This window comes from Bidens hawaiensis, unplaced genomic scaffold (genome assembly GCF_021521415.1).
Source record: "Bidens hawaiensis isolate Kalapana, Puna unplaced genomic scaffold, B.hawaiensis_p1.1 tig00041169_1, whole genome shotgun sequence".
NCBI classification, from domain to species: Eukaryota; Viridiplantae; Streptophyta; class Magnoliopsida; order Asterales; family Asteraceae; genus Bidens; species Bidens hawaiensis.
Genome location: NW_027497283.1, coordinates 1 through 11350, shown reverse-complemented (window position 1 = coordinate 11350; position 11350 = coordinate 1). Strand labels below are relative to the sequence as shown.

Here is an 11350-nt window from a genome sequence, read left to right as displayed (position 1 = left end):
CATAAAATAACTTTACCAAAATGACTCGTAGCCCAATGACATTAAGGTTTTAGATAAGATTAAGACCTTTCAAGGTGAGACTTTAAGTTTCATAGTAGATAAAACTCATTTATATTTATTTTTAAAAATTATATAAAATTATGTGAGACATGTTATGGTCTTTGAGATATCAAAAAATATATTTAGAAGTAATTCAAAAGACACAAATTAAAGAGTCAAGATGATAAAAATCATTGCTACATTTTAAACATAGAACATAATGAATAATTTATTTACTTTTATTTTTTTTCTTTCATGAATTAATCTGAATACTACAGAAAATAGGTATAATATGATCTTTGTGTCATGGTGGTGTGCCAGCCGGTTTTGCGGTTAGAATGAAAGAATGAAGAAAAGGTTGAACACATTTTGTCATGTGGTTTGGCCCAAGATGCTTGGCAAGTATACTTGTTTCACTTAGAAAAGGCAAAATCATTTTATCCAATTTATCTCGTCAGTTTGTGGTGTTTGTAGAAAGTGAGGAATGAACTCGTATTTAATGCTAAACCGGTGCATCTTGGAGCGGTAGTTGAGGATATTAAGACTCTCGGGTTCTTATGGAATGGGTGTACCAATCAATGCTACAAAATCTTTTGTGGGAAGAGTGGCTAAGGTTTAACTTGTAAATTGATGTGAAACTTGTAATTAATCGTAAATTGGTGGATGTATTATTCTTGGTGGCTTTGTGCCTTGGTATATATAAAGAATTCAGAAGTCTTTTTTTTTTACAAAGGACATGTAGTTCAAGAAAATATTTACAATACAAAAACGGTATAGTTTGAAAACTATTTATTAAAATCGGTGTTTTCGTGATAACTTAAATTTATCTCTCTTAATCTAATTGAATAAAGTCTAAATAATAATAACTAAATAAAATAGGGTATTACTGTTTACTAATTATTATTTAATCTTAATAATAATAAGTCACACGTAGTGGGTGGTCATGTTATGGAGAGAAAACCAGCTCAAAACGAAGGAAACACCAATACAACACTTATGATTTTAGGTTTGGGTTGGTTAGTGGTGGAGTGAGGGTTGGTCAATTATATTTTTTTGTCTTTTAATTTATATTGTTATTTATAATAAAAAATTTAAAAAGTAATATATGTTTAATGATTGAAAAAGGCTTTTACCACTACGCTACCTTTATTAAAACTAGCAATTATTGACCGGGATAAGTTGGTTGTGACTCAATGGTAGAGCACTCACTTTACAAGTGAGAGGTAGGGGGATCAAATCTCACTACCACTAACTTATATGGGAGATATGAGGGATGACCCTGGCTTGCCAGAGTTCGAGTCCTGATCTCACCCGGTTTTACCGGCTCCTCACTGTCGTGCCGTTTGGCGGGCGTGAGGGTCGGGTTTTATCCGGTGGATCCCTCAACAGGTGACCGCTAGGGGCTCCGTCCGTCTGGACTAGTAGCCAGCTCGGGCTACCTTTAGCCAATGGGGGCCGCGTACGTGGTACCCGACATTACTTAGTTGGCCGTTCAAAAAAAAACAATTATTGACCGGGATGTCACATGTCAAAAATATCCGGCGTGTTTAGTTAGAACTACACGTGATTTAACTAATTATTATTTTATTGTTTTTTACTAATTAAATGTTTTTATAATCGATGTTATTCTTGTTCTTATGTAATGTTTTGAGTAATTATTTTATATTTTTGATTTTTGATCTTAAAAGTAAAATATAAACAAGACCATACACCGGCCTATCACAAGTGATATGAGGGTAGGATTTTCTAGTGGAAACTAAAATTTAATTTTAACCAGTGTCACTTTTGATAAATTATGATACTGAATAATTTGATCTAGGCCTTGTGAGGTTGTCAATTCATATCCCAAGTCCAATCGGGTTTTTATCATATCGTGTGTTACGCTAGAGAGTTATGTTCTTCTGATGACATAATGATTTTGTTAAGTGACAACCGACGATATAATTTCATAAGAGAACATTTAAGTTAAAAACCGACATAGGTCTCGATTAAAACAAACTAGTGGATTTCCCGCGCTATGCTGCGGACATCGATCGATGTCAGTTTGATTTGTTACATTACATGTATGACATCGACACTCGGTATAACACTTACATAGAAAAACCAAAACAAAAAAAGTTGTGATATGCCTAGTAGAAATTCGAAACATGTTTTGCATGACGGTACCGGTTCCATTAATACCGACGCCAGAATCAATATTGTTCGATTTGGTTCGTCAGGCACCGACACTCGATATATATAGTTTCATGATGTTTAAAAAATGTTTTATATCAAATACAACTTCATTTTCAATAACATTTATAATGAAATATCGAGGGAAAAAACTATCAATCAGACAATCACAACTGCGTATTTAGAAAAAAAAATTTATCGACGTTAGTTGTAAGAAAAATTACAAAGTTGTAGCATAAAACATAAAAATGAAGTAAAATTAATGAAAACAAAACTAATATATGAAGAGTTGTTATGAAGCTAGAAATGCTAATACCATTTAAGTATTATTATTTTAAGTAAAGAACAAATAAAAGATCACACTATAGGGACTAACTTTGTAAATTTTTGAATTCAACTGGTTGAATATGCACACACAAAACTGTTACTGTAGCTTTATGTTATAGTTTGGCAAAGGGCGGGCTCCTCTAAAATTGGGGTGCGGTGTTACTTATAAAAAAGAAAAAGTAATAAAAGAGGGAGTGAATAATAATAATAATAATAATAATAATAATAATAATAAATTATTATTATTATTATTATTATTATTATTATTATTATTATTATTATTATTATTATTATTATTATTATTATTATTATTATTTTCACTCGAGATTAAAAGCTTCAATCCAAACCACCTCCATCCTAACAATACTTACTACAATCTTCTTTCTTTTCTAGGTTTGAACACAATGGCCAACCGAACCGACCCCTCAGCAACAACCCACAGAACCTCGTTGAGAAGATACTCAGGTCTAAAATCTACCAAAACACTTACTGGAAGGAGCAATGTTTCGGTCTCACCGCATCGTTGATAAAGCAATGGCGGCAACCGCAAACCCACGCCTTTCATTTGCCTCGTCATGAAGATGCTGCATGCAGATCCAACCTGACAAAGAAATTGTAGTCGAGTTCATCAAAAACGAAGACTACAAGTAACTCACTCTTTTTACTTTCTCAATATAACATGTTGCTTGTTATCATTTATACTAATACAAGTATTCTGAAATTATCTGTAGATATGTACGCGTGCTTGGAGCCTTTTACTTGCGACTCACGGGCACGGATATCGATGTGTACCGCTATCTAGAGCCATTGTATAATGATTACCGAAAGTTGAGACGCAAATTAGCTGATGGCCGTAAGTTCTTTCACTGTATCTTATTAAACCTTTTTATTTTCCATTTTTTTGAATTCTTGGTATATTGATGATGTATATTAGGCTTTGCTCTCGCACATGTGGATGAAGTTATTGATGAGCTTTTGACAAAAGATTACTCGTGTGACATTGCTCTGCCACGCATGAAGAAAAGGTATAGTTACAAACTATTGCATTTCACATCTTTCTTTTGTGAAGATATATAATTAACAGTTTATATTTTTCATTTGCAGGCTTACTATTGAAGCAATTGGTGCTTTGGAACCTAGAAAAAGTGCGCTTGAAGATGATTTTGAGGAAGAAGAGGAAAAAGACGAGGATGATCAACTTATGGATATTGATAACGGGGCTCATGAAAAGGTTTTTTTATTATTTTTTTATTTTTTGCATATGCAATTATACATGATTTTGTCACTTTTAATATTATATTAAATATGTATATTTTTCTGAAAATAGGATTATTATCGCGCACAGAGCCCGTCAAGGGATAGAGGCCGAGATCGTGACCGTGATCGGAAACGTGACAGCCATAGACACAGGTATAGTTATTTCTCTCAGTTGGTTAAGGTTGACCAGATTCTGTTATGTTTGTCAGTCTTAGGTTTAATGGAAGCTTGCCTTTTAAAATTCGCAGTCACATCGGTTTGCATTGTCTTGGGCTTTCATAGGCTCAAGACAGTATAGTAGACATCGGTTTGCATTCTCTTGGGCTTTCATAGCCCAAGACCGTATAGCAGCCGGTGGATTGAAAAAGCTTCCTAGATGTATAATATTATTTGATCCTGCCAGGTTTCACTGTACTAGCATTGTACAGATGAGAAGTATGATGGATCACACATTCCCCTCACAACTTAACTTCGTTTTCTCTTTATACGCATTCAGGTTTTATCTAAGGTTGCAATTCCAGCCTGAATGTGTGAACTTCATTTACTGTTTATACTTGTTAGGCCTGTAATTCTAAATAAACCGAACGTTCAGTGAACCGTTTGTTGGGAATTCAACAATTATGAACAAATTTTTAACGTTTGTTTGTGAACATACATTAATTTGAATTTGTTTATGTTCGTTTGTTAACTTACTTTTATGTTTGTTTATGTTCACTTGTTTACGCTTGTTAATACATTCATTTAAATTTTGCAGTCCCATCAAAATTCAGTCAAGTTTTAATAAACTTTTAGGCACAACACTTTGTTCACATTTACTTTTAATAATTTTTAGCTTAGTCATGTTTGTTCGTTTACGTTCATGAACCGCTCGTTTATATTGTTAACGAACGAACGCGAGCACATTACAATGCTCTGTTCTTTCTCGTTCGGTTCCCTTACATGCGTAGACGGCTAGACCCTAGTAAAAAAAGATTGTTAAAAATGAAATGGTTCAGAATGCATACAACCTTCTAAATCTTTGTATATGCAAAGATGTGGATTGATGTTGTGATTGTTTTTGTATTTCTTTTCAGGGACCGTGATTATGATCGGGAGTACGATAGGGATTATGAGCGTTACTGGCGCGATCGTGATCGGGACCGGGACCGTGATCTAGACAGGGACAGGGATAGGGATAGGCGGGACAGGGATCGGGGGAGAGATGATAGAGATTATGGACGTGAGAGAGATAGACGTGACAAGGACAGAGATAGGGATCGTGGCGGCAGGAGGAGCCGGTCAAGAAGCGGAAGCAGGGAGAGGGAAGAGAGGAGGCATAGGCGGGGACGGGACGGTAGTGCTAGTCCTCGAAGAGGGGCGGCTGAGGAGAAACCAAAGAAAAAGAAGAAGGAAGAGAAGAAGGATGATGGAACGGACCATCCCGATCCAGAAATTGCTGAGGCTAACAGGCTGCGCGCGTCGCTTGGTTTGAAGCCTTTGAGGACCTGAATCAATGTGATTGTTATATGGAGTTGTTAGTCATTTATGGATTCACATGCTGTTAGTGGATCTTGTCTATGTATCCAACCATTATTAGTTTACAGATTTTCAAGTTTTGTATCACTGTTTGTTAAAATTAGGTTGATTTTTTAGTCAGCACTTTTTGCTGAAAATCAAACACTAGTTTGTCGTATATTCTTAATGTTGTCTTTCGGCACACAGTGAACGTTGACTTGAAGATACCAGGAAATTTATAAAATTATTATACATATGTTAAACAAGTTTAGTTTAAAAATTAACTAGTTTTGTACATGATTGTTCCAGCGGTATATTAATGTACATTCGGTTGGTATGATTGGTAAAAACACGATTGTTGCGGTAGCGAGTCGATGCAAATTTCTTTGTTATGCTCGTTACGGTACACTCCGGTCGGTAGCAAGTCGACACAAATTTGATGGATTCTGTTTACGTGTGTTTCAGTACCACAACTAGAAACAAAAACAAATTGATATATTTAAAAGAACAGTAAATATTGGTGGGAGGTTTGGGTTTTCTAGTGAAGACCCAAGTTCAATTCCTATTCGTGTCACTTTAGGTGCATAATGACAATGAAATTTGAGCCATGCCTTGTTCAAAGGTTGTCAGTTTAAATGCAGAGCCCATCTGGGTTTTCGTCCCAGCGTGGGCCCGGTTAAGACAACAGTCTGGCCAGAGTGAGGCAACGGAGCTCTCCAAATTTGGAGAGTATGGTGGCCTAACACACAAGAAAGTCGCCGCTTCAAAAATAAAAAATAATATTTATATCGGTGGCTTTGTGACACCGACCGCCGATATTTATCTATATGTATATTTAGTTATATATCAGTTCGGTTAAAGACTTTGATTCAAGTTACAAACTTGATGTATGATTTTTTCTTTTTCCTATTTTGTTATCACTGCCCTAGTGCCCTTTGTTTTACTGTATTATTTACTTAAATTTAATATATCATTTTTGAAACGCCAGATAGATCTGATTACATGTCCAGGATATGTACCCCACATCATTTGGTGTGGGGGCAAAAGTGATTTACTTTTAAAATGATGTTCGATTTCCATGTCCCGAGGTTGGTGCCCCAGTGACACAAGTTTTCTTAAACACCTAAAGATCAAACTTGGGTAAGGTTTTATATTTATAGAAGTGCAGCAGAATCAACCGTCTGAACACATTTTGAGGCTTGCTCGCTATCAGGTCTAAACTCAAAACTAATTTAATCAAACCCATATTTCACGCCTTGAACTTGATTGCGCTAATCATGGTTTTAAGAAACGTGATACTAAAGTTCTAGAAGAGAAGACATGAACAACTGATAACCACAAAACAACTATAGGAACCACAACCAAAAGATCTTTGCATGCAATCAAACAAGCTACATTCACAAATCTAGAAAGCATTCATTATACATACATTTTACATATTAAAAAAAAACATTAAAAAGAACCAATGAACACAATAAATATCAGCATTTACTTACTTTCCCACAATCAAACACCCATCATTCATATTTTCTTACATAGAAATTTATGTAGCATTTGTTGATAGTTAGTCAGTCTCCACAACACCTACAATTTATCTTGCCATCATACTTCCACTACCAATCAAAGAATGTATTAGTATTTACCGCTATCATCTACGTTGCTCTTTTCCCCTCCATTGCATCTTTCTTTCTCCTACACTTCGCGCATAACATGGGTCCCACAGATAAATCATCATTCGGCGCTTCGTTCCCTTGACAGACCGCGCATCTGAAGACTCCCGACCTTGAGTTCAAAGCCAAATCGTTTCCCAGCCTGCAATTAATACAAAACATGTGCATATGTATAATGATTATATCAATAGCTAAAACATGAAATATGTTTATCGAGCATACATATTTCTTTCTTCCAATTATTATATGTATACTCAATAACTAGTGGCAACCTTTGTTGGACTAATTTGGATTCAAATCCAAAGAGGAAGTCGGTTCAAAAAGGACCGAAATAAATCCAAAAAGACTAATTTTAAAAGTTTAAATTTCAGATTAAATTAGTTATGTTTATCTGGCTTGTTTATTTGATTAAGTTGTTCAATATAGGTTAAGATTAATGTTTAGTATATTAGACCATTGTAAAGCTTTTATGTGAGTGAGTTTTATGATTATTAGAGAAGTATCATAAATGGAGTGCTTACAAAACTCGTGTGTGCACTGAATACCGTTGTTCCAGGCTTGCAATATTAAACAAAAATAATTAATATTTTTTTATAAAAGTTGATCATTAATGTATACCTTTCAGCAAGCATTGCAGACCCCTCTTCAAACAACTCCTCTACAGCCCCAACAGCTGGAACCGTATTTGATTCTTTATTCTTTCCCGGAATGAGTGATGTCAGCAGATTCTGTTTCTTTTTAGGTATTTGAGATATTACGGGTGGATACCCGTACGGAATAATATCAACCACCACACACGTTGTGTCGTCTTTTAGTCCACGTGACCTAAGAGCCTCCTGAAACAGGATTAAAAACAGCGGATTCAAATCTTAAAACTAAGTTAATGTAAGATAATTATGTTTCATTATTTGAATAACATTAATACCTTGACAACAAGCTTTGCAGCAAGATCTGCAGGCAATCCACGACAACACTGAGCCTCCATGTCAGATGATAACGCATCCCAAATACCATCCGAAACAATAATTAGTCTCCCACCGGAATTTGGAAGCTACATGAACATAAAATACATTAACTATACAGGTGTAAACAAGCCAAGCTGCATGCCAGCTACTCGAGATCGGCTCATGAGAAATTCGTATCGAGCCAAGCTTAAACGAGCAAGAGTCTAAGCCTGCAGAGCTGGCTCACGAGCCTAAAGGAGCCTGTTATCTCTATAGATTTTATTTAATATATTAAATGTATATTTATAAACTAAGTATTACTAATATAAACTTATGACAGTGATAAAAACAGTATGTTTTATTTAAAACATTATAGCTACAAATTTGTACAAAAACAATTGCAACTATATAATTAGATTAATAATAATAAACGAGCGAAGCTCAAGCTTTAATAACAGCTCACGAGACGAGTTTGAACTTTATAAATATATATTTAAATACTAATTATTATATATAAAAATTAAGTTTATATAATTATCAATTTATATAAAAACAATCATAAATATATAATAATTAAATTAATAAACAATAAACAAGCCATGCTCTAGCTTTAATAAATGTTCATGAGCCAAGCTCAAGCTCTCTATAACTAGAACTCAAACGAGCCAAGCTCGTGTTAAGCTTGTGTAAGTTAAACGAGCTGTGCTCGAGCTTTAATAATTGGTCATAAGCCGAGCTCGAGCTTTATAAATAGAGCTCAAAACAAGGCAAGTTCATGTCAAGCATGTGTAAGTTAAACGAGTCAAGCTCAAGCCTACCGAGCTCAGGCCCGACTTGTTAACGCACCTATTTAATAACATTAGAACATATAAAAAGACAATATCATGCATTATTTCCAACCTTCACTTGCTTAACGTGTGGTATAGGAACAATAAACTCGCCTGCATCTGTATCACCAATGGACCTCGAGAGGCATAACCCACCAGGCCAACAGCAAAGTGGACCAACCTATAATATTACATTCACGAAGTTACAATATTTATTTATTTATTATTTGTTTGCAAAAAGTATAAATCTTGAAATTGGGTTTTCAATTATTTTACCGCATTCCCTCCAAAGATATTAAGACGCCCTACTTCACCGCCACTTGCGGTTACACGTTCCCGTTCTTCAACATTCTCTTCAAGCCGATGGTCAACAGTGAGTAACGATACCACGCCCGTTTGTGTGTCTAATATGCACCGTGAATCTCCGACAGATGCAACGGTTATAGTCCACCCGTCTATGACAACGAATGTAACGGTTGTACCAGATGTTTCACCTGAATTTCTTTAAAAGTAATAAATCCTAGAACTGATGGTGAATTTTAAACAAAGATATGAAAAATAAAAAGGTATAATCAGTTACCTTTGTGTTGAAATTCAATGTCAGTTTTTACAAAGCCTGCAACTAGTGCACGAGGAAGTGCATGAAGCCATTCTTGACGGTCACATCCTTGAGGGATTGCACTTAAAATGTTGTTTAATAAATTTTCCTTGGCATATATGGCAGCTGATATACCATTATGGCCATCAAATATCTACCAAAATTTGAATAACTAAGATGATCAATAAATGAAAGGGTAACTTTATTTGTTTGTACAAGAGCATATAAAGAAAAGGTGTAGAATATACGGCGAAAACGGAGAAAGAGGTTGATGGATCCCTGCGGCAATGAGGGTTAATTAAGAAATAATCCTCCCCTTTGTTTGCAAGGGCGGTGTGTCCGTATGTAAGTAAGAGTGGGTTTATCCACATTCCCATGCCTGGGCGATGAGTGTCCCGAGAGGTACAAGAGGAGGCATTGTTTTCATCTTCAAAGTTTCCTTTTCTTCACTCATTTCATAATGACTCCTTATCTGTTAGTTCATGTCAAAATATCAGCAACAATAAACGGGCCAATTATAGGTAATGCAAATCTCCACTCATGCGATTCCAATTATAGGATACAAAATTCACTGCTTCTGATAATGATTCAGTTACCCTAATTGATCTGGATAATAATAATAAGATTCATATAAAATAAAAGGCTAAATGGCCAATGCGAAAAGTGATATATGAAACACGGTGTGAAGCTTACAGAGAAGAAGAAGGTGCAATGCAATCAGATCTAAAGCATTGGATTGGATGAGTAGTGTCAATTTGATCGATTGAAGAATTGAAAATGAAAACAAACCCTAGACACACAAACAACGCGGGTGGGTTGCTTTCTTTAATTGGGGCAAATGTCTCCAAACCCAACTTTTATTATTAATTTATTATTGATAGCTCTTTAAGGTTTACTAATTACTACTAGTTTTTTTTTTTTTAAATACACCATTATCATCCACCCTCTCATTTTTATATAAATAACGTATACAACCTACTATAATAATTCAATACAATGTCTTATATAATAAGTATGATTTATTTCTTGTTTAGGGCTTTGGGTGTGGATGCCAAATATCCTACTCGTTTTCAAGATTTTAAACGCTATTTATTAAGGTGATGTTTTTATCTGTGCATCCCATCCAGCTCCTTTGATTTTTTCTTTGTTGCTTTTCAAGATTGACGTGAGGAGGCCTCTGATTCTTCCCTCCATGTCATATTTTCCTCTCTCTCTCTCTCTCTCTCTCTTACACACACACGCACCATCGTCCTTTCTTCACGGTCACCTAGAGAAACTAATATTTAGTGACAGCTCGCCTTTCAATTTAATAATTCCATAATGGTCAACAACATTTACACTAATGAAGAGAAAAGTAATAGAAAGAAAGATAGAAAGAACGTGGTGTGTTTTTCGTAAATTTAAATGGGTATTTATATTAACGGGTATGTTTTTTATTTGAAAAGATAAAAAAAACATTAAACAATAATATTACCGTTTACAACGGTCAAAACACCCACTACAAGCAAGTTCACAAACCCATAAACCCACAAACCTTACTTGAAAGGGGTACTCGGAGAGGGAGGGGTGGCGGCTTCATGCTAGGGCAACCAGCCCGAGCTTGCACCCTCCAGGTTGGTGGGCCCGCCCACTCTAAAGATAATATATGCAAAATAATGGGGTAGTCTCGGGATATGTGGGATTCGAGGATGGGGGTTGTGGCTAAAAACGAACTGAATCAATTCATGGCAATGCAAGATGGTACAAGATCTCAGTCCTAATCACGAAATCTATTTCTGGAACATGGAAAGATATAGATTTAATTTTAGCAAAGTAGGTATGAACTTGAAGATTACTTGGTTGGAAAAATAATAACTAAAAGTTACAAATGTTATGTTATATACAGTCATGTTATCACCAACTTCTTTTACTTAGAAAGTTTTATTTACTCAACTATTACACAACAAACGAATCATTATATCCAACCTTTTGAAAACCAAATCATACAAACACACAATATAACTAATATCCATTGCATTCCCT

The 11350-nt window shown here is 35.2% G+C and overlaps 2 pseudogenes across 2 annotated transcripts; one reads left to right on the top strand and one right to left on the bottom strand.

Moving 5' to 3' along the window:
- Nucleotides 1-2942: 2942 nt before the first annotated feature.
- On the top strand, nucleotides 2943-5404 carry LOC143592725 (uncharacterized; annotated as a pseudogene). Its single transcript, XR_013145972.1, has 6 exons — nucleotides 2943-3185; nucleotides 3270-3391; nucleotides 3473-3563; nucleotides 3643-3769; nucleotides 3866-3948; nucleotides 4869-5404. The product of XR_013145972.1 is annotated as an uncharacterized LOC143592725 (transcript).
- Nucleotides 5405-6726: 1322 nt separating this feature from the next.
- On the bottom strand, nucleotides 6727-9782 carry LOC143592724 (putative protein phosphatase 2C 5; annotated as a pseudogene). The gene is made up of 7 exons (XR_013145971.1): nucleotides 9577-9782; nucleotides 9311-9482; nucleotides 9007-9224; nucleotides 8804-8911; nucleotides 7885-8010; nucleotides 7578-7795; nucleotides 6727-7101 (listed from the first exon to the last, which is right to left on the bottom strand). The product of XR_013145971.1 is annotated as a putative protein phosphatase 2C 5 (transcript).
- Nucleotides 9783-11350: the final 1568 nt, after the last annotated feature.